Below are 24,237 nucleotides of genomic sequence, written 5' to 3'. Positions count from 1 at the left end.
CACAGTGGACTACATCTAGAAATCAAAGGCAAGAGAAACCACAAAAAAATAACAAAATCATGGAGATTATACAATGTACTACTTAATGTTGAATGAGTCACTGCAAAAGTCAAGAACATTTTAAAATTCCTAGAACTGAATAAAAATTAAGACACAAAATACCAAAGTCTATGGGTTACAATGGAAGAAGTCTTAAGACATAAATCCATAGGTCTAAGTGCCTAAATCAAAAATTCAGGGAGGTTTCAAATAAGCAACTTAAAGATGCACCTTAGGTCCTTGGAAAAAATCCAAACACAAAAGAGGTAGGTGTAAAGAAACAATTAAGATAGTCCCAGAAATTACTAAACTAGAAATGGCAAAACAATATACAGAATTATACAGTCTATTAAATTAAGAATCAAGACTTCTTTGAAGTTCAATCTACCCTCGATGTCTACCCTAAAGGAAATGAGTGACAAGAACTTTCTGCAAGGATGTGGGGAAAGGAGAGCTCTTATTCACTATTGAAGAAGGTTTAAACTGATTCAGCTACCATGGAAATCACGGAAAAGCTAAAAATAAAACTACCATATGCATGTCCCAGCTGTACCACTCTTATACATACACTCAAAGAACTTTATATCCCATGACAAAGATATGTGGACAACCATTATCATTGCTGTTCTATTCACAATAGCTATGAAATGGAGTCAGCAAAGATGGCTATTAACTGATGGATGGATAATAAAAATGTGGTACATATGCACAATGGAATTTATTCAGCTGTAAACAAAAATCAAAATGAGAAATTTTCAGATAAATGGATGGAACTGGAAAATGTAATACCGAGTGAAATAACCCAGGCCCTAAAAGACAAATGGGCCATATTGTCTCTCACATGTGAATCTCAGCTTTAAATTTTAAATTTGTGTATTTAACTTGGCATGCCTGTGTAGGCCAGTACGTTAGAAAGGGACCAGTAGGCGGGGGTGGGGGGTGGGGGGTAGGAGAGGCTTTAGTGGGGGAAGGACAGTAGAACATATGTGACATGAATGTAAAATCATGGAATAATGGTGTTGGAAAGGTTTAAGTGAGGATGGGGAGTGGGTGTTGGAGGAGACAAGGAGCTGGGGGAAGGATTAAACAAAGTGAAACTTGTATGAAAAAAGCTATGTGGAAACCTTTTGGTAAGCTAATTAAAAATGCAACTTTAAAAAAAAGAAAGATTGAAGCGTGCACCCTGTGTGAGTAGATAATACTGCTCCCAGAAGCCGTATTCTTTAAGAAAAATCCCAGTGCCAGGCATGGGACACCCAAAGCAATACAATCCGTTTTCATTGCTCTTGGTCTGCCACTAGAACTGGATGGTAAGATTCTGTTGTTGAAGGCATGCACACTTGTGTTGCTGCAACTTATCTGGAAGCTTCTTCCCCACTAGCTATTTTTCATAGCAGGGGCAGATGTTATTCAGGCTGCTGGGGGAGAAAAGTCATTGATGGTCTTCCTAGATGCAAATCCTTTGAGTGAAAATATCAACCAGCCAGGAAAGATGTGCCTGCTCATTAAATAGTGGCATGAGTATTTTCAAGGTAACCAACCACCTTTTAAAGCAACAGTACTAAAGGGACTTGTCAGAAGGTCTGGTGGAGGAGATAGACCTTTTGGTTCTGGGACTGGAGCAAAATCTCAAAGCTTCTGGAACAATATTGGCAGAGCACAGAAGGAGGCAGCAGAGCAATGGATTGGGAAATGGAATGTCCTGGGGCTCTAAGGCTCCACAGGACAAAATAGAAAAGTGTCTTAGTTGAATCATGGCCTAGAATTGGGCAAGGATATAGGGCAGCTAGCTAGACAAGAGAGAAAGGCCCATAACCCTAGACATGGTAACATATCTGTAATTCCAGCACCCTGGAAGCTGAGGCAAGACAGAGGATTTCATGTTCAAAGCCAGTGTGAGCTACATAGAGAAATCTTGTTTTAGAACAAAGGAAGAAAACCAGGCACAGTAGCTTGTGTGTTTAATCCCAGGACTCAGGAGACGAATGCAGGTGGCTCTTTATGCCAGCCTTGTCTATATAGCCCTGTTGGGGCTATATAGTGAGATGCTGTTTAAAAAACAAAACAAAACATGGAATGAAGGATGGAATGGAGGAAGGGAGGGAGGGAGGGAGGGAGGGAGGGAGGGAGGGAGGAAGGAAGGAAGGAAAAGCCCAAAGCTAAGAGCAGAAAGGAGTTTCTTGTTTCTTTCTTCTCCCAAAAACAGCCAACCCAAGGGTCTGCATGCCAAGCATTTCATACTAATTTACTTCACACCATTCCTAAGCAAGAAAAGAAACAGGACTGACTGCCACTCTAAGAAATCACTGATACTTGCAAAGCTCTTTCCACTAGGAGACAATCCCTCAAGGAAAAGTGGTCATGAGAAGCAGGAGAGCTGAAAACTGCTGTGTGTCTTAGGCTCAAGAATCCCTAGTCACTAGGGGCTGAGTAACAAAAAGGCCACACTGGAAGGAGAGTCTCCACTGTCTTCATAGTTCACAGCAACAACACTCGAATGATGGGCCTGCTCCAGTCCAGACTACTGTGTGGTCCACTGAGAGTGAACGGAGCACATGAGGAATAAATTCGATCATGTGTGTGTGGTAGCATGTGCTCATACAGAAGAACTCCACTGAGTTTTCCAAACTATGAGTGCAGATAAGGAAGGTGGTGTAAAGTCAGGGTTCAAAGAGAAGCCTGTAAATCACCAGCAAACGTCACAAGTCCTAAGAAAACAGGTGACAAGGCGAGAGAGGTGAAGATAATATCATTTGAATGATCTTTAGACATAACTGTGACCAAAAAGGAAAATGGCTTTTGGTTTGGAGAAGGGTGGCATTTTTTAAAAGATTTATTTGTAGGTGTGTGTGTGTGTGTGTGTGTGTGTGTGTGTGTGTGTGTGTGCCATGTGTATGCAGTTACCAGTGGGGGCTAGAAGAGGACATTGATCTCCCGAAGATGGAGTTACAGGCTATTGTAAGCTGCCCAACCAGGGGATGCTTCAGACCTAACTAGGATCCTCTGGAAGAGCAGCAGGCATTGTTAATCAGGGAGCCACCTCTAAGCTCCAGCAGAATGTTATTTTAAAAAATATGTGTAAGACTTGAGTCTGCAGGGAGAACTCCAGGACGTTTGGAAGAACACAAACCTGAACCCTGCCATCAATTAGTTGGAAGACATTTAAAGAAATCAAGTCTTTTCAAAACCCGGGCCTCGGTTCCCTCCTCCCAGTGCTCAGAGGGCAAGCGAGCTTTGGAGGTTGGGGTTCATTTTCATCCAGGCAGCCTGGATTCTGTAGTTGCTGGGACTCTCTTCCCAAGTCCCCAGTTCCTCTTAGCAAGGTCCCACCTTGCAGCCTCATTAGCAGCTCTGCCCGAGTTGAGCAGCCAGGCCTGACTGTGAGAGAGGAGGCCTTCTGATGGCCTGCTATATCTGCGGCACAACTCCTTTTTTCCAGGTGTTTAGAAATTTAAGTGACTTTATCCATTTAGAAATGTATAGAGTTGTAGACTTGATAAAAATTCATCGAACTCTTTCCTCTACTTCTAAAGAGACTTTATTTTGTTTTTTTCTTTAATCCGGGGGTGTGTGGGTGCACTGTAACATGGTGGCCCGAGGACAGCTACAGATGTCGTTCTTCCTCAGGAACCACCCCAGTGTTTTCTAATACAATCCCTTGCTGACCTGGATCTGATCAGGTAGGCTAGGCTATCTAGCCAGAGAACCCCACGGGTCCCTTTCCCCACCTCTACAGTCCTGGGGTAACAGTCTCGTTCCATACCACCCCCATGGGTCTCCACAGAGTTTTCCTCTGACTTATTTTTTCATTTTCCCAGGACAGGTAGGTTTATGGAAAACAAAATCCAAATAAGGATGCAGAAGTAGCACCATGCCCCTCAGCTTGTTGAAAAAAAAAAAGCTGCTCTTTGGCCCATGAAGGCCACACTGTGGGAAATAAGGAACAAAGGCTATACAAATACAACACAACTTAATCAGTCTTCAGTAACGTCATTTTCATCTGAAAAACAATGACTCTGTGGTACCGTTGTTCTTTCCTTATCCATATCTAGACTTTCCCATGCTCCTATCTCTTCCCTGTGCTACTTAGTGTTTCTAGCCCTCGTTTGGAGCATCTCCCTTACATGCTGTAGCAAATAACCGAGTTCCGCTGTTTAAATCTATCGTTTGTAACAGATAATTCAGCACGGAGTGTTCATACTTGAGTTCAAATCTGACAAATAAACTACTTTATGTTTCTACTTTCAAAAATTGTTAACGGCTCAAACAATACAAAGCCTATTGCTGATTTTTCCCCCACCGAGCCTCGGCTGAAAGTCTCCCTAACAGAGTTGAAGGCTTTTTAGAGATCAGAAGCTCCAGTTGATGGAGGCCAGTGTTTCTCAAACTGTGGATCACAGCCCCTTTGGGGTCGCATATAACGTATCCTGCCCGTCAGACATTTACTTTACTAGTCATAGCAATAGCAAAAATTACAGTTATGAAGTGGCAAAGAAAACAAGTTTATGGTTGGAGGTCACCACGACATGAGGACTGCATTAAAGGGTTGCAGCATTAGAAAGGTTGAGAATCACTGATGTAGACTCTGACAAGTCAAACAATCTCTGTACACCTCAGTTTCCTGGCCTATAAAATAGACATGATAGAACATGTCTAGCAGAAGAGTTTGGGAGCTGGCGAGAGTAGGTGAACGAAGGTGTGGAAATTATAAAATCACATCTTTGGGCCGTGCTCTTGCTTCCCTGATCCAGTAGCTTCTCAGAAGATGTTTCTCAGAGACAAAGAAATCAGACACATTGATCTTTGGGGGAGGAAGTATAACACATTTGCAAACCTCTGGAGTTGGAAAAAAATCTAGGTTTGAATCCTGCCTCTTGTCAATCACTTTTGTGAATCATGATCTTGGGCAAAACACTGAACTGGGGCCTAAATTGTTAAATGGAGCCGTTTAGTACCTATATCATAGGCTAATGGTGACAGCTCATTTACTTAATAACACTCATTTGAATCCCTACTAAGTACTAAGAAAAACTCAGAACAGTGTCAAAATAGAGAAGGGCCCTTCTATCACAAATCCTTTGATGAATCTCTGCATATGGGAAGATCTCAGCATGGGGACAATATAGTGACAGTCCATACATGTTGACTCTGCTTCCCCATTCAAAGACTCCCCTCTTCATGGGAGAAATGATGCCTCTTCTCTTCTCTCCTCTCCTCTCCCATCCCTTCCTTTCCCACCCTTCCCTCTCTCCCCTTCCCTTCCCTTCCCTCCCTCCCTTTCTTCCCTTTCCATTCCCCCCCTTCCCTCCCTCCCTTTCCCTCCCTTCCCTTCCCTCCCTTCCTTTCCCTCCCTTCCCTTCCCTTTTCTTTCCTTCCCTTCTATTCATTGGTTTTCCAAAGTAAGGTATGTGACATCTTACAGCTCTTCACCCTCTCTCCAGAAGCCGCCTAGTAACCAAAGGGTTAGTTGAAAGCTTCTGAATCAGTGAGGGCAAAGCTAACAGGATCCAGCCTATGCCCTTGGCTCATTGTCTGCCACTAAAAGTGATTCACAAAAACACAGATATTGCTGAAGCTTCAATGGTGGAATCCTGGGCAATCCACTTTCTTCTAGAAAGCTTGTCTTTGATGTACAGAGTTGAGATAATCTCTTGGAGGGAACTTTAAAAGCCCAAAAAGGCTTCTGAGGATCCTCAAAAGCAGCATTTGAAACTACTTCCAAGCTCTGTGATGTATAGTTCACCCTGGTCTGTTTCTAAGGGATCTCTTTCCCTGTCTCCTCCTTCTTCTCTGACAGGGTTTCATGTATCTCAGGCTGGCCTTAAACTCATCAAGTAGCTGAGGATGACCTTGAACTTTTGGTCTTTCTGCCTTCAGCTCCCAAGTGCCGGGATTACAGGTGTGCCCCAGTTTTGCCCAGTTTATACAGTAAGATCAAACCGAGGGCTCCATGCATGACATATACACACTCTATCAACTGAAGTACATCGCCAGCCACCCCACTCTCTTTATACAAAAGCCCCATGCCAGTAGCAGAAACTTGCATTTCTTTTTTCCTATCTCAAAGGAGCAGAGCCTGGTCATGAATTACTTATCCATTAGTGATTGCTCATGGGTCATCAACATTAGGGGACAAGGGAACTCTGGGGAGTGTAACCTATGGTATCTGATCTAAACATTGTGATGACTCTATTAGGTAAGAATCACCTCACTTTACAGACAAGAAAGTAAGGCCCCGAAAGGCCAAGGGATTCACTCACCGCCATATAAAGTGTAGCATTGTGTGAACTCAAACCCAAGTCTGACTCTGAAGTCTCAAGCTCCTTCCTCTGCATGAAGCCAAAATACTTTGGTATGTGTAAGTAGGTACATGTGTAAGTGAATGTCTCTTGGTTCAGATAGGTGGCTGAGCTCTTGGGTAGTTATGGCCTTTGACAGCATGGTGGTTCCCTAGCTAAGGAACTGCGGTGAGACGCCCTCTTTTCTTCCCTTGGGCCAGGTGTCTTAATTCTTCATTAGAAACCTGGAATCCCTTCAGTCCACACAGTGCTCTAGTCTCCTAGCCCCAACACCAGGTGTGTGAGCTGTCCTGATGCCCTACTGGCCAGGCCAGCACTGCGAGCAGCATCTGCCTTCCTGCTACTCTCCAGCGCGCCTTCCCAGTTCAGACATTCTTATTGAGGGCTGAGGACCAGACTGAGGATAATCCCATGGAAACAGGGCAGCAGTGCTGTGCACAAACTCCCAGCATAAGCCTGAAACTTAAAGAGGGTTTGGCCCTCTGCGAGGCACTTCTGATTCCCTGCAACTCTGAGTGGTGGACCACTGGGAAAATGGCCTTTCTGTGAGTATCAGTGTTCATTATTCCCACAAAGAGAGGCACCAACCAAGCTCTAAAGACCTCTAGAGTTGTTGTGAGGCCCAAAAGCCAGATCTCTGCTTCTAAAGTAGCATTTAAATGATACCTCAGGGGAGATTTTGCTCTTAAGCCTTTCATTTACATAATACCAACTGCTAAACGTTATTACAGATCTCTGTCAATTACGTACAACAGCTCTCTGCACTGGACATTGTACTACACATGGTCATCTCATACGTCATTTCATCTGGTACTCACAAGCCTCAACAGTGGGTCCCTTGACGAATTCCTGTTTTAGAGATGGGGGAACTGATACTCAAATGGCTTAAGTGGCAGACCCAAGGCCATAAAGCTATGAAGTGGTATTGTGGACGTAATCTAATGTTCTACTGGACTATGCCCATAAAGCAGAGCTCCATGGTGGGTGGAGAGACAACTTCGTGGTTAACAACACTTACTGCTCTTACACATGACCCAGATTTGATTCCCCGCATCCATATCAGAGGGCTTATCATGTAAGGTCGGAGAATTTGGCATCTTCTCACCTCCACAGGCACCAGACCCACACGTGAGCTACAGATACATATGTAGGCAGAAACCACATACATAAAATAAAAATTTACGTCAATATCACACCCCTCCCACTCAAGGCTCAGGGATCTGTGTGGAAAACAGTATGAAAAGACTGTAAGAGTAAAAGGTGATGAATGACTCCCAGGACACTGTGGTTTCCAGACACAACAGGACGGACGCGCGTATGAACTCACAGAGGCTGTGAGAGCATGCGCAAGACCTGGACAAGCTCAAGCCAGACCAAATCTCAACAGGGAAGAGGGGAAGAAGGCATGAAGTCCCACCCCTCGCTGAGGCGGCCCTACTGGCAGTTGATAGCTATTGGGATGGAGAGTCAGTTTTCCCGGATGGAGTGACACTGGGTACAGCAAGTGCACTCAGGCCCGCACTCACGAATAGTTAGACAACACAGATCATACCCCGTGTTTCTTCTTCTTTGTCTATTTTCTGTGTTTTTTTAAGAGAGAAAGAACATGAAGTTGGATGGGTAGGAGGTGGGGGACAATCTGGGAAGGGTTGTTGGAAGAGTAGAAATAATATGATCAAAATATATTGTACAAAAATTTTAAAGAATAAATAAAAATATGAAAAATAATTAATGATATTGCAATACTCAACACAACGCAGAAAGAATGTTTTGATGGGATATACACTATGCTATCTGAACAGACTTCATACATAGTGCAACCCCATGTTATATAATCCCTTCTTCAAAACTCTTAAGATTAATTTGTCACTTTAATGGAGAGAAATTTAAATTCTAGTTTTTATTGATATTTGGAAGTAAATGATTCACAAATTCCTTTTGTTTCTTAATTATCTGTAAATAGGTACACTAAAAGCAAACACGTTTTGTCAATTTTTGAAAAAGAAATAAATATTAAAATTTAAAAATTTAAAGGTAATGAAGCAGAGTTCCATACAGAAGACACTAACCATACAGAAGACACTAACACACTAACATGTGGCATCTTCTATTCAAATTAAACTGAATTAAATAAGATTAAATATTCAGTTCCTTAGTTGTACTGGTGCAAGTCTTGCTCAATAGCCATACGTGTTTATGGCTGTTACATTAAACAGCACAGGTAGAGATCATGTCCATCACTGGAAGCTTCTATTGGACAAGCGTGATCGGAACACTCTTAATGTTAGTCTTTCTCATTAGGTTAGTCCTCCAGACCTATGCCTTGGTAAGAGATTAAAGACAGTATTTTTCACTAGCAGTACATTTGGAAGGAAAGAGCCCATGGATATTTAGTGGCATGTCTGGTGTGTACCCACTAGATGTCAGTATCATACCTTCCTCCCAATTTTTTGTCAACCAAAAAATATCTCAGGGCTTTGCCAAATGTTCCGGAGGGAGCAAAATTGCCCTCCACCTCACTTGCAAGTTTGGGAAGCTCTAGCTCTGGGAAGCAATCAAATGGCAAACCTTTTTATTTACCAAGTTAACCTGATGTTCGGAAAGTAAGCCAGCTTGTTGACACATTTGTCTGGTGGATTATGAAGTGCACTTACTTGTGTTGAATGAATGGCTTTACTAGCTACTGAAGAAATCATAAAAACTTCAAGTTGCAAGCAGCTAAACTATGGCGACTATGCCAAGAAGGCATAAGTAGGATGCCTAGCTCTTCAAATTGGATCACCATGAACCATAACTAGGAGATTGGTGAAGGACATATAAGAGATAGATTGGCTTGTAAAGCAAAACTAAGAAGATATGAAAGTGTAGAGAACTGACTGAGAAATGCCAGTGCTATTATCCACTACACTTTGGTTACTAATTTCTGGAAGTAACAAATGACAAAGAATTAGGTTACTTGAGAAATCGGTGAACCAACTCCTAGTATGGTGGTTAGCTCAGCAGAAAATGTAATTTCAAAGGACTGAAAGGAAATTAGTTCGAGAAGAGAATTATGGAATGCAATAAACCCGTTAATCACACCACAGTGTGTACAATACATTAAGACATCATGCTTGAGGACTGTACGGATGGCTCAGTGGTAAGTGCACTTCTGTGCAAGCATAAGAATCTGCTGAGTTCAGATCTCTAGCACCCAGGTGTAAGAAAAAAAACTGCAAGGTGTGTCCATGAATATCTATAACCCCAGTGTTGTGGAGGATGGAGATAAGATCATTGAGGTTTACTGGCCACCCAGCCTAGCTCCAGGTTCAGAGAGAGACCCTGTCTTCCGGGAATAAGATAAGACAGTGATGAAACCAGGACAGTGGGCTTTCTTTGGCCTTGCAGGTACACACACAGACTTACACACCAAAACGTGTGTGTGCACTCACACACCCACACAAGCTACATCATTCTGTATAACATAAACATATACAATTATTCATTTGCCAATTCTGTTGGAAAACAAATAAAAAATTTAAAAAAGTTTACAAATACATGCATTCCTGTATAACAGGCTGAAATTTACGTTCTTGCTGAAATACGACTTTTCCAAAGGACACAGAACCTTGGTCTAACAAATGGATGGCTCCCTGGAATGTTTCTTTCCTTTTTTGTGGGTTGTAATTCTTTTTTATTTCATTTTTCTTTATTAAGAAATTGTCTACTCACTCCAGTGAAACCCATCAACTGTGCCCTCAGAGAAATCTCCAAATGCTTCCAAAATGTTCCCTCCTAAGTGGATTTTACAAAGCAAATATTTTTAACTATGTTGTAAATAATCAAAGGTCAAGAAATTACCCAAGGGACAGCATTTATCCCATCCCCATGTGCCTGCCACTCCATTAACACCCAATAATCCTCGCATTGTTCTGGAGAACAGAAAACCTGATGGGCCCACACCACAGAGTAAATGTCAGTTAGCAAAATGCAGTGCCCACTGCGTCTTACTTGCCTGGGAAATGGAGTTTTAACATCATTTCTTTAAAACTAGGGGAAAGCAGGGGTTTGTCTCAGTGACATGGGGATTTCCTAGCATGCACAAGGTCCCAAGTTCCATCTTCAGCACAATAAGTAAACAAGTGAATGAATAAATGAATTAAAAAATAGCTTGGCCGGGGGTGGGGGAAGCAAGAGAAATTTATTGATTAGCTCTCAGCACTCATCAAGCCTTGCTTTGCATCAGATAGGACCATTGCAGAAAGCTCCATTGGTCAAAGTGCAGAGAGCAAGTGACCGTGGGGGTGTCGAGCCCAAGTTGATCCATCTACAACATAATCCCCACACCTATGCTTCAGAAACACCACAGAAGATCTGTAGGGACAGAACAACTTGAAGAGCCAGAGGACCGGGTAGTCTGCAGTGAGACTTTGTCTTCCAGGCATGACAGTATGTCTGCCTATGAAGATCTGGGCAAGGACACCACCAGATGACATGTAGACGTGGATGGGGAAAATCTCATGGGGTCCCACCCCTAGGTGAATTGCTACAGGCAATTAAAGAATGCTGAGAGAGGATGAGGCCCCTAATTGGTTATTCAGTACCAAGTGGTCAGCCCTCAAACCAAAACATACAAGCAACACTAAATTGACTCAGCAGGTTACAGTTCTGTGTTTATTTTATATAAATACAGAGAGAGAGAGAGAGAGAGAGAGAGAGAGAGAGAGAGAGAGAGAGAGAGAGAGAGCTAAAGAAAAGAGGCTATGGATTTGAGAAAGAATACCAGTGACCTGGAAGGAGTTGGAGGGAGTAAAGGGTGGGGAAATGATGTAATTATATTTTAATTAAAAATAAAATAAATTATTTTCATATTTATGTATTTAGGTTTGTGCGTGTGTGAATTTTGCCTGTGTATATGTCTGTGTATTGCATCCATGCCTGGAGCCAGCAGAGACAGGAAGAGGTGTGGGATCCTCTGAGATTGAAGTTACAGACAGTTGTGAGCCACCATGTGGGCACTGGGAATTGAACTTGGGTCCTCTAGAAGAGCAGCTAGTGTTCTTTACTGTGGAACCATCTCTCCAGCACCAAATAAATTAAATTCTTAGAAGCAGAGAAGAAGGGGGGTCGGGGAATCAGAGTGCTGTGAGGATCACTAATGACCATCGGACATACTCTGAATTACATTGAAGAGGAGAAGCAGGGTCTGAGCTTCCTGGCTGAGAAATCACAGCTTCACATTTCTAATACTTTCTAATGACCTAAACTTGCCTTTCTCAATTGAGAACTCATATGGAGGCAGACTTCGCTACCACTATTGTTCCCTGGATGCAACTGGCATACAGCCAGTCTTCAGGTTCAGGAGAACTGGTTGCAGATGGCATAGGGAAATGGATCCAAGACTGTGGGCCACTATCGGGACATGCACAGGACTCTGAATATTAGCAACTGGATCTCAGAAAAAGTCAATTATTTGTGGTCTGACTTCAAGTAGCAATCCACATTGCTCCCAGGGGTACCAATGAAGGTTTGCACCTGGTAGGGGAGCGTTACCAGTGCATGACTGATAATAGATATTCCACAATCAGGACTGCAGAGCCATCCGTCTCGCCTTCCTTAATTCTGTTCTTACTGAGGAGAAACTGACTAGCATGATATGAGTGTCTCATCACTCTGACTAGTTCCTCCCAATGACCACCAGTAAGCACACAGATCCTACCAACACACATTGTTGAGGGTTATTCCATAAATGCCCCAAGGCTTACCGGCACATGTCAGTATATCCAAGAGCATTCTGAGCCACAGAATGGCAAGGAATTAGCCAAGAGGAAATCCACAGCCTTGGCTTCCTTCCAGAGGCTTGCAGAAGAAAAACCCAGAGAGATGGGTAAGACACAGACCCAGAATATCTGGAGTGGAAACTGTGCTCAGGACAGGAACGGTCTATCACAGGAGAATCTGGAGTTGCCAAAAGCAAGTTCACTATAGCACACTATTTTGCCTTAGGCTGAATGGACCTTTGCAGCAGCCCCTCTGAGTGTCATAGTGTCCTTGATACATCCTTCTGTTCTACTTGTTGATAAGTTGATCCTTTCTCTATCCTGTGGTATGCAGAATCCTAATCTTGTCATTGACTGCATGAAAAACGGAACATTTTCCCACCTGTGGAGTCAGCTGTCCTACCCTTAACAGAGTCTAATCATGGTCAAAACTCTTCCATGTCTCCTTCATCTCCCATCTACAACATGGTGTCACATAGGCAAAACTGGAGCTATTTTCTTCCTTCTTCCAATAGGATGGTTACAGACATGTTGATAACTCTCTGCTTACCTGGTGTCATTTTATAGCCACAAAAATAATAATACAACTTAATAACTAGTTATCTGGAGCAAAAGCTATACCTACAATAACCAGTTCAAAACTGAAACAATCAAAACCCAGCAACTCATTTGATTAGAGCAAAGTTCCAGTGAGGTTCTTGGAAGGGAGTCAACATCTGTTGGAATCTGAGTGGCTCCAACATACCTATTTCCACTACTGGCTAAATATCTCAAACACCTCCAACTCATGTAATAAATGTATATATCTAGAGATAGAATCTCCAGTGCATTTGTGAGACAGAGAGGAGACAGACCTAAGTCCAAGTTCAGGGGTGGGAGTTATTTGTTAGCTTGTTTAGTAGATTTCATTTGCAAGGCCTGTTGGGATATTTTAAAGGTATGCAATCCTAGTGATACAGCCAAATGGTGATTCTAGGAAAACCCTTGTGGGGAGCGAATATTAAATGGCTATGCCATGGGAAGTGCCCCAAAGCTGCTGGGGAATCACGAATATTCCAGTAGCAAGTTTTCCCTCCTGGTCTTCCTCTCCTGAACCCAAGTAAAAGCTCAGAGAGAAAAACTTGAGCCCTCGCCTTGTTCACCTCTAAGTGCCTGTCTTCCTTTCATTAGATCCTTCTGAGCCACTGTTGAGTACCTCGGCTCCTGCAAACTACTATTTCCTGGGAGGAGGGCCCCCTAAGAAGCTAGCTCCTATAGCATAGCTTGATTCAATCCACCTCCCTCAACAGATACTGTGCTTGCTTGGCTCTGAGAAGGAAAAGGAAATGTTTCACTTGGAGACATCAGTACAAAGCTGGCTATAGTGCATACCGTTGCTGTGTACTGGGTCTCCTGCACATTTCAGGCCCTGGCAGGGAGTCTGTCATCTGTTTATACAGACCCTGCTCAAGCATATTATCTTTGTTTCCCCTATCTTTCCTTTTTTTGTCTTTCCTTTCTCATTTTGGGAAGGGGTGGATAGGGTCTCATGTATGACAAATGGGCCTCAAACTTTCTGTAGCAGAGGCTGGCCTTGAACTTCTCTGATCTTCCTGCCTCTACCTCCCAAGTGCTGGGATAACAGGCGTGCAACACCGTGCCACAGTTATGCAATGTTGGGGATCAAAACCAGGGCTCTGTACCTTCGAGGCAAGTATTCTGTCCACAGAGCTACAGTCCCTGACTTACTTGTAAAATAAGCTGCTCCTTCAGCTCAAGCCTAGATTTATCCATCTGAGGCCACAGAGTCTCCTTTTCCATCCCAAATACATCAGGCTGCAACAGATCCTGCCATGGAAAACAAACCCCTAGGGGTTTAAAAGAAGAATCTAATAAGACCTGGCTCTGAGTCCCAGAGAGGACCAGCTTATTGCTCATTTGGGCGTGGTGACATCATCTCCCACCAGCAAGACCATCATCACCCTTTTTGTCTAAGCATTAACCATTCATTCTCAACTTCTCTGTCATCTGATGTTATAGTGAGTCACATAGAAAAAGCCCTGTAAACTTCCACAGCATCTGCCCAAGGCCATAGAGAGGGCACAGCAATGAGGGGAGAGATCTGAAGATATTCCTTTAAAACAGTTGCCAAGGACACTTTATACAGAGATCAGCAGGGTTCCCAGAGACTAGGCCCACAGGGTATCAATACGTGTGGCCAAAAGGTTAACTTCACACTATAGTGTGTTTCAGGTTTCCCCCATGATCAGTACCTTACCCCAAGAAAACTGTTTCCCTAATAGAACCCTAATGAAGTTTAATACAGATCTTCTAATTTTGTAAATGCTCCATGTCTTCTCACCACCAGGGGAATAGGAAGTGACATTGAGAAAAAAGCAGGAAGTGGGTTTTAGCCCAAACCACCTCACCATCCACCCCAGATGAAGTGCTATTCCAAATGCCGTGGAAGGCCACTTTGGACCTGCAGATCGGCCGTTCCATAGCTGAAATGAGTAAGCTGGGTTTCTAAGTCTGACTACTTGTAACAGCTGAAGAGAGCTAGGTAAATGAACAGTTTCGCCAGTGAATGGCAAATGACCTTGTATACCAACATACTCAATAATTAAGCACATGACTACCTCTATCTTGGTTATACTCTCCCTGTTGGCCATGCTTAAAATATGCACACAAATTCAAAAACAACACTGGGCACATATATCAAGAATATGCTGAAAGCCGGATGTGGTGGTGCATGCACCTGTAATTCCAGTGCTTAAAAGGCAGAGAGAGGCAAGAAGAATCTAAGTTTGAGGCTAGCCTGAGTTACAGAGCCTACATCTCAAAAAGGATTTACTATTTTGAGAAAATGCTCCATGGAGTAAAAATTCCTTCATCGAGGAACTACATGGAATACATTTTGAAAATACAGCTTAGAATAGATTTAGAAAATTGTGACAGCTTAAAAAAATGCAAGGTGATTTCCTTGAATCCAAATTTTCCCTTCTCCTTATATCCCTGTCTCCTGGTTCTTTTCACCTCTGTCTTTTTTTTTTTTTTTTCTCTCGAGACAGGGTTTCTCTGTGTAGCTTTGCGCCTTTCCTGGATCTCACTCTGTAGACCAGGCTGGCCTCGAACTCACAGAGATCCGCCTGGCTCTGCCTCCCGAGTGCTGGGATTAAAGGCATGCGCCACCTCTGCCGCCGCCGCCGCCGCCGCCGCCGCCGCCACCACCACCACCACCACCACCACCACCACCGCCCAGCCTCTTTTCACCTCTCTTGATGCCAAGGTCTCCCTTACATCTCAACATCTGTTTACTTTCAGGCAGTGTGGCCCTTTCCTGGTGTCAGAACAACACAGCAACGGTGTAATTGCAAAACACTATTTAGTGGGATTGTCACTACGAACGTTCATGAGTGGTTTTGTCAGGTAATAAATATAGCTTTAGGATTTTAATCCAGGCTTATTGGGGTGCATTTAGTAAATCCTGGCAAGGTTGTTTTTGTTTTTTGTTTTTGTTTTTTGTTTTTTTTTTTTTTTTGACATATGCAAGGTATGGCCTGTACTTTTTTTCTAAGTCTCTCTCCATAGCCTATGTGTCCTACAGACACCCTTCATGTACAGGTCCCTCTTCTTCAATTTTTGAGTCACTTTTTACAAGTACTGGTGAAGCCAAACTGCCATGAAGTACCTCAGGACCTAGGGAATAGCACAAGTCACCAGTGCTTCCACATCCTCTGCAGCTCTGCAGCGTTTCCCCTGCAGTACCTCCCTCCTTCTTGCCTTTATCAAGTCAAGAAGTAAATTTATCAAGTACTGCAGTGGTCTGTGGGAAACTCCAGCTTTCGCTAATCACTCTCTCGGAGTGACTTGGGTGAGCCAAATTGAAACTATGGCAGGAAGGAGAAAAAGCCCAAACATGGAGAAGCCTGGAGGCGTCAGAAACTCCAGGTTGCTTCTCTAGGAATTCAAGTGTCTCTGCTTCGCACCCAGACTGGCAAGTCTTGAAAGTGGGGCCAAGCTTGCACTGCTGTGCTTTCCCCACAAACAGGCACTCGCACACCTATGCGAGCTCTCTCAGTGGTGCAGTGCTCCGCCTATGTGTACACACCACATGCGGGAGAGACGCTACAAGTTCGACTCCCAAGTGGGGGCACCACTCACACCCCCTTATCTCCTCCCGGGGTCACTTCTCACTTCTCCTCTTTGCTGCAAGCATCCTTCTAGAGCAGGTGATGCCCCCTACCCTGCCTTTCAGGGCTCTGCCACAACCCACTCTGTTGTCTAGTGGGACCAAATCCGCTGCCTTCACCCACTTACGTTAAGTCTTCAGGCAACCTTCATTGCCAGCGTGGAGCTTCTCAGCCAGCCGCTAGTTCTTTATGCAGCTTGCCTTTGAAGTGCCTAGGAGGCCGCGCTGTGGACACAACCTTGGCAGCTGCCTCGTGGGGGCACCTTTCCGCTCCGAGCTCCCACATTCAAGCTCCCAACTTGTGGGCGGATGCAAGGACTAGCTACAAGAACTGTCTCCTGAACCAGATCCAGAAAGGGTTGGACTAGTTTCTTACAGGGTTAGGAATTGTGAACACTCACTTTTTCTCAGCATCCTCAGTGCAGACTACCAGGTGCTCTTTCGAGAGGCTAAGGAATTCAAGGGATGATTAGGTAAAAAAAAAAAAAAAAAAAAAAACTCTCAAGAGAGAGGAGTAGAAACGTACCAGGGCAGGGAAAGATGCTCAAGGGCTTTGGGAAGGAAATGTAAAAGGAGCTGATTTCTGGAATTTGAGACTGTAACCTGGGAGCGGGAAGCAGTGGGGGGAAAAGTCAGAGACAGAAAAGGAATTCCGCTGTTTCTGAACCGACTAAAGCACGCTTCTCAACATGGGGCTTGAGACCCTTAGGGTTGAACTGTCCTTTCACAGGGGTCACCCAAGACCATCCCCTGCATACCACATATTTACATCATGATTCAGAACAGTAGCAAAAATACAGTTCTGAAGTAGCAACAAAAAGCAGGTTGAGAACCCCTGAATTCTAAACTATTCTTACTCGATTGTAAAGAAAGCCATTTACTGGCTGAAAGACATTTAAAGAAATGCTCAACATCCTTAATCATCAGAGAAATGCAAATCAAAACGACTCTGAGATACCACCTTACACCTGTCAGAATGGCTACGATCAAAAACACCAATGACAGTCAATGTTGGAGAGGATGTGGAGCAAAGGGAACACTCCTCCACTGTTGGTGGGAATGTAAACTTGTACAACCACTGTGGAAATCAGTATGGCGGTTTCTCAGAAAATTAGGACTCGAACTACCTCAAGACCCAGCCATCCCACTCTTGGGCATATACCCAAGGAATGCTGATTCATACCATAAAGATACATGCTCAGCTATGTTCATAGCAGCACTATTTGTAATAGCCAGAACCTGGAAACAACCTAGATGCCCATCAACGGAAGAATGGATAAAAAAAATGTGGTACAATCAACGGAAGAATGGATGAAAAAAATGTGGTACATATACACAATGGAGTACTACTCAGCAGAGAAAAACAATGAAAGCATGAAATTTGCAGGCAAATGGATGGAACTAGAAAAAATCATCCTGAGTGAGGTAACCCAAACCCAGAAAGACAGTAATGGTATGTACTCACTCATTGGTGGATTCTAGATATAAAATAAAGAACAATCAGACCACAACCCATAGAACCATAGAGGCTATATATATAGCATGGAGGTCCCTAGGACGACTGTGGCTTATAATAAATTTCGGTTTTACTCAATTATTGAAAAAAAATAGCCAAACGAATGGAAACACATGAACTATGAGCCAAAGGCTGAGGGGCCCCCAGCTGGATCAGGCCTTCTGAATAGGTGAGACAGTTGATTGGCTTGATCTGTTTGGGAGGCAACTAGGCAGTGGGACCGAGTCCTGTGTTCATTGCATGAGTTGGCTGTTTGAAACCTGGAGCTTATGCAGGGACGCTTGGCTCAGTCTGGGAGGAGAGGACTGGACCTGCCTGGACTGAATCTACCAGGTTGATTGCAGTCCTCGGGGGAGGCTTTGCCCTGGAGGAGGTGGGAATGGGGGGTGGGCTGGGGGGAAGGGGAGGGGGTGGGGGGAGGATAACAGGGGAACCCGTGGCTGATATGTAGAACTGAATGGTATTGTAAAATAAAATAAAAGGAAGAAAAAAAAAAAAGAAAGCCATTTACTCCCTAAACCATTCTGAGGCCACAAACCAAAACATTAAAGGTTTGATTAGTCACTGGGGGTGAGCTGAAGCAGAAGGATCATGAGTTGTAAGCCAACCTGAGCTACGTGGTGAGTTCAAAGCTCACCTGAGCTACATAACAGGACACTAAGCCCTACCCCCACCAATATTTGCTTTATCTTGTAAAATCTTTCTCTCCTGTGAGATAAAAGTCTCTAGCAAAGATTGAGTGATATACACAATATGCCCATTACATGGATTCGAGGATATTGCTTATCAACCCACTCCCTGGAACATCCAGTAGGCATTTTTCCCAATTGCAGATCTATAAAGATGTGACCCTGACTTGGCATTTGCAATACACAGGTGTGCAATGTTTTTAGTTATGAATTGTCTAGAGGGAGAAGCAAACACAGATAGATGTACTTCTACTTTTTTAAAGTGACCCAGAAATCAAGGTCGAGATTTTTCTTTTTTTTTTCTTTTCATTTTTCTTTATTAAGAAATTTTCTACTCACTCTACATACCACACACAGATTCCCCCCTCCCTCCTCCCACCCTCCAGCCCTCCCTCCCAAGCCATCCCACATCCCCACATCCCCCAAATCAAGGTCTCCCATGGGGAGTCAGCAGAGTCCGGCACACTGAGCCTAAGTAGGTCTCAAGGTCAAGATTTTTCCTGTGCACACATGTATAGGGATTACTATTACTATTGAGTAATCACTGGGATAGGCCTTTCTAAATCCACTTCCTTCACAGGGGCAGGGGAAAATTGCCTGGTTCAAGCTGTTTCATGGCCAGGCTGGGGGCAGAGCCTCCACTCTTCCTCAGGCAAAATAGGCAACACCTTGCCTCTGGAACACTGTTGGATGATCTGACAGCGCAGTTCACTGAGGGTGCAGGACAGAATTTGGTACCCTGTCTTTGTAACTTAGGGGATGTGGAATGTAACTGTGTAAGGAATAATTCTAGAGTCATATTAGATGTATCCTATCTCAATATGTACTGTAATGCTAACCCCTGACCTATGGCTATAATTCCCTTCTGACATGATTTTGTGATAGACTCTCTGTTATTCTTATGCGGTTGTGATGTATTCACTTAATAGATCTTCTGCTATGTCTTTTATTAAAGAGTGACTTCAGGAGTACTTATCCCAGTAATGATGTCAATGAGTGTTTAAGGAAGGTCAATTTTAATATTGGCCAGAGATGCTAATTCAGGAGACAAATATGTGGCATTTCTCAAAAGCCCACATGGAGTTAATTTTATTCTTATGTCAAGCACGTTTTATGATTGTTTGCCTATGAATAATCAGAAGCCCACAGAAAATCTGACTTGTAACCCCAAGACTTTACTGGGGAACCCCTCTACTGACCTTCTTGAGCACTTGGGATCAAGGTCCTGGTCAAAGCTGAGGCTGGTGGCACAGGCCTGTAATCCTAGCTTCTTGGGAGGTTGAGGCAGGAGGATTGCAAATTCAAGACCTGTCTGAGCTAGAGAGAGAGAGAGAGAGAGAGAGAGAGAGAGAGAGAGAGAGAGAGAGAGAGAGAGAGAGAGATAGATCAAAAATATCATAGGGGGCCAGGCGGTGGTGGCGCACACCTTTAATCCCAGCACTCGGGAGGCAGAGCCAGGAGGATCTCTGTGAGTTCGAGGCCAGCCTGGGCTACCAAGTGAGCTCCAGGAAAGGCGCAAAGCTACACAGAGAAACCCTGTCTCGAAAAAACAAAAACAAAAACAAAAACAAAAAAAAACCAAAAATATCATAGGAAACTTGATAAGATCCTAAAAGTAAAAAGAGAGCGAAGGACAAAGCCTAGTGCTACAGTTTGCAAGGCTCCAGGTTCAATCAGAGTGCCCCAAAATAGAAGTAAAAAGCAAGCAGATCCTGTCTCCAGGTGAAGTTTTGGGGTGTGATAACTGCATTGTGATTTTGTGAGAAAGCGTTTTTCAGATGTAGAATGGAATATAGTGATGCTTGTAATGTAGCTTCAATTTGGTCAGAAAACACATGGGTTTTGTGCTATATACACAGAGACAGAAAAGGAATAATAATGCAACCATAAAAGTTAAGAGTTGGTGAATCTAAGTGAAATACACACAAATACACACGCACATGCACACGCACACGCACACACACAGTCTTCAACAATTTTTTCACTTCTCTCAACTTCTCAAGTGTTGTCAAAATAAAAATTTGAGGATATCTTAGCTCAGTCTGCTTTTACCAACTGTGTTAGAGAAAGTGATGGACTCTTTGACTCAAAACGAAGACACTAACACAAACCAGACCAAAGAATTGTTATGAGGACTGAATGAGATAATAAGACTGTGCATGATTCCTTAAGAAGGCTCAAAACCTGGTAGCAATTTTACATTACATAAAATATTGTCTTTTATTAGTTTCAGGTTGTTTCACATGCATACATTTTGTCTCCTTAGCTTACATTTTAAGCCTCTGGAGATCTAGAGATCCAGGCACATTTTGTTGCATACACCATAGTTGCTGGTGCAGAGTGACGAGAACACTTTGTCAAGTGATTCTTAAGTACTATTCTGTGGGATCTGTGCTCATAGCATTGAAATGATCATATGTTCCAAGGCCCATCATTATTTATGACAGACTGCTGGAAGGAAAATGTTGGCCTAGCATGGTAGGGAAGAGATTAACAATAAGAAGTAATAATGAATAATTAAAATAATTATAACAGCATACCATGATGAAAGTTATGTGAATGTTCTCTCTGTGTGTGTCTATTTGTGTGTGTGTGTGTGTGTGTGTGTGTGTGTGTGTGTGTGTGTGTGTGTGTGTGTTGGACACTGGAGTGGGAGCTGGAGAATGGCCTGCAGCAAACCCTATTTTTAGCATTACAAGATGGGTCCGGTGGGTGGCCGACATTGCCACCCCCATTGGCTCGGCTTTGCCCTCGCGGTCATGTGACCAGTGACGACCCCCAGGCCCGACTGCGCGATGATGCACCCGAAACAATGGGGGTGGGAGAGTGGTGAAGCTGAGCGGGGGGTGGGAGAGCGGTGGCTGAGCTGTGAGCTGAGCTGAGCTGTGAACTGAGCTGAGCTGAGCTGTGTGAGCTGAGCTGAGCTGAGCTGAGCTGAGGTGAGCTGAGCTGTGAGCTGAGCTGAGCTGAGTTGAGCTGTGAGCTGAGCTGAGCCGTGAGCTGAGCTGAGCCGAGCTGAGCTGAGCCGAGCCCTGAGCTGAGCTGAGCTGAGCCGAGCCCTGAGCTGAGCTGAGCTGAGCTGAACTGAGCTGAGCTGAGCTGAGCTGTGAGCTGAGCTGAGTTGAGCTGAGCTGAGCTGAGCTGAGCTGAGCCGAGCCCTGAGCTGAGCTGAGCTGAGCCGAGCCCTGAGCTGAGCTGAGCTGAGCTGAGCCGAGCCCTGAGCTGAGCTGAGCTGAGCTGAACTGAGCTGAGCTGAGCTGAGCTGAGTTGAGCTGAGCTGAGCTGTGAGCTGAGCTGAGCTGAGCTGAGCTGAGCTGAGCTGTGAGCTGAGCTGAGCTGAGCTGAGCTGAGCTGAGCTGAGCCGAGCCCTGAGCTGAGCTGAGCTGAGCTGAGCTGAACTGAGCTGAGCTGAGCTGAGCTGTGAGCTGAGCTGAGTTGAGCTGAGCCGAGCCCTGAGCTGAGCTGAGCTGAGCTGAACTGAGCTGAGCTGAGCTGAGCTGTGAGCTGAGCTGAGTTGAGCTGAGCTGAGCTGAGCTGAGCTGAGCCGAGCCCTGAGCTGAGCTGAGCTGAGCTGAGCCGAGCCCTGAGCTGAGCTGAGCTGAGCTGAGCTGAGCTGAGCTGAGCCGAGCCCTGAGCTGAGCTGAGCCGAGCCCTGAGCTGAGCTGAGCTGAGCTGAGCTGAGCTGTGAGCTGAGCTGAGCTGTGCTGAGCTGTGAGCTGAGCTGAGCCGTGAGCTGAGCTGAGCTGAGCTGAGCTGTGAGCTGAGCTGAGCTGAGCTGTGAGCTGAGCTGAGCCGTGAGCTGAGCTGAGCTGAGCTGTGAGCTGAGCTGAGCTGAGCTGTGAGCTGAGCTGAGCTGAGTTGAGCTGAGCTGAGCTGAGTTGAGCTGAGCTGAGTTGAGCTGAGCCGAGCCGTGAGCTGAGCTGAGCTGAGCTGAGTTGAGCTGAGCTGAGCTGAGTTGAGCTGAGCTGAGTTGAGCTGAGCTGAGCTGTGAGCTGAGCTGAGCTGAGTTGAGCTGAGCTGAGCTGAGTTGAGCTGAGCTGAGTTGAGCTGAGCTGAGCTGTGAGCTGAGCCAAGCCGTGAGCTGAGCTGAGTTGAGCTGAGCTGAGCTGTGAGCTGAGCCGAGCCCTGAGCTGAGCTGAGCTGAGCAAGATTTCCCTCAGGATGTTTTTGTTTTTCTTTCTTTCCCTGTGGGGTATGGGGTTTGTTCTCAGACAGTTTCTTTTTGTTCTTAGACCCTCCATTGCGTGGTGGTATTTGTACAAAGTATATTAGCTCCAGGGAAGGATGTTCCCATGTCAACCCTTTCAGGAGCCCCTGGATCAATAGTGTTTAACAAAGTGTACACCTTGCCCCGGGACAATTAAATTAAAATAACACTCCCTTATTCTAGTAATGGCAATTCTTTCAGTGTGCCACAAGGGTGTGTAATGTCTTTCATTATTCTCACATCTTTATCAATTTCTTAAATGTATTTTTATAATTGATTTGACTCTGTCATACACTGAAGTAGAAAAATTATCTCCCCTCCAAATAATATCCATAAAAGTGCCCAGAGGGTCACAATTAGCAATGTTTAAGAACCTGAGTTTGTCTAAATATTTGCTGTTACAAAGAAAAAAAAGCCAAAATAAATGAATATAAGTTTACAAAGAAAAGCGTGAGTAGAATTCTGTCCCCCAAATTCTTAGTAGCACTCAGATATTTTAACAATTTATTTAAGAAGCACTATGAGCTAAATTTGTTGATGAGTATTCTGATGGAACTTCACGTTTAGAAGTGAAAGCCTCTCAAGTTATGAAGATTATTACTAATACAGCAGTTAGGGAAATAAATGACCCTATCGAAGAGATAGTGTTTCATGTAGTATAAGCATCTGGGTAATCAGAGTATCGTCGTGCTATACCTGACAGTCCTAGGAAGTGTTGGGGGAAAATGTTAAATTTACTCCTACAAATATAATGGCAAAATGTGTCTTAGCCCATGTATCATTGATGGTATAACCTGTAAATTGTGGGAATCAATGGACGAATCCTGCCATGATAGCAAATATGGCTCCTATAGATAAGACATAGTGGAAGTGTGCTACAACATAATACGTGTCATGAAGTACAATATCAAGAGAAGAGTTTGATGGTACGATTCCTGTTAACCCCCCCCCCACTGTAAATAAGAAAATAAAGCCTAGGGCTCATAGTATTGCTGGGGATCATTTGATATTACCCCCATGGAGGGTAGCTAGTCAGCTAAATACTTTAACTCTTGTTGGAATAGCGATAAGTATAGTAGCTGATGTGAAATAGGCTCCTGTATCTACGTCCAACCCCACTGTGAATATGTGGTGGGCTCATACAATGAATCCTAGGAATCCGATAGATATTATAGCTCATACCATTCCCATATAACCAGACGGCTCTTTTTTGCCTGAGTAGTATGTTACAATATGTGAGATTCCAACTCCTGGTAGAATAAGAATGTAGACTTCAGGGTGACCAAAGAATCAAAATAGGTGTTGATATAGGATTGGGTCCCCTCCTCCAGCAGGATCAAAGAAAGTTGTGTTTAGATTTTGGTCAGTTAATAGTATAGTAATTCCTGCGGCAGATACTGGCAGGGAGAGTAGTAATAGAACAGCTGTGATAAGGACAGATCATACGAATAATGGGGTTTGATACTGTGCTATGGCTGGTGGTTTTATATTGATAATAGTTGTAATAAAGTTAATCACCCCTAAAACTGAGGATACACCTGCTAAGTGGAGGGAGAA

At 44.1% G+C, this 24,237-nt stretch overlaps 1 protein-coding gene across 2 annotated transcripts in view; it reads right to left on the bottom strand.

Annotated features, from left to right (window-relative positions):
• Kiaa1210 (KIAA1210 ortholog) overlaps window positions 1-16,575 on the bottom strand; it is a 78,709-nt gene extending 62,134 nt beyond the window's left edge. Inside the window, exon 1 of one of the 2 annotated variants that reach the window (XM_042269177.2) lies at window positions 16,397-16,575. The gene's annotated coding sequence lies outside the window, so the exon portion shown is untranslated. The remainder of the gene's footprint in view (window positions 1-16,396) is intronic. The other variant, XM_076562745.1, reaches the window with a different exon arrangement.
• Window positions 16,576-24,237: the final 7,662 nt, after the last annotated feature.

This window comes from Peromyscus maniculatus, chromosome X (genome assembly GCF_049852395.1).
Source record: "Peromyscus maniculatus bairdii isolate BWxNUB_F1_BW_parent chromosome X, HU_Pman_BW_mat_3.1, whole genome shotgun sequence".
In the NCBI taxonomy this organism is placed as follows: Eukaryota; Metazoa; Chordata; class Mammalia; order Rodentia; family Cricetidae; genus Peromyscus; species Peromyscus maniculatus.
The sequence above is the reverse complement of the archived record's forward strand: the minus strand, read 5'-3'. Positions and strand labels throughout refer to the sequence as shown.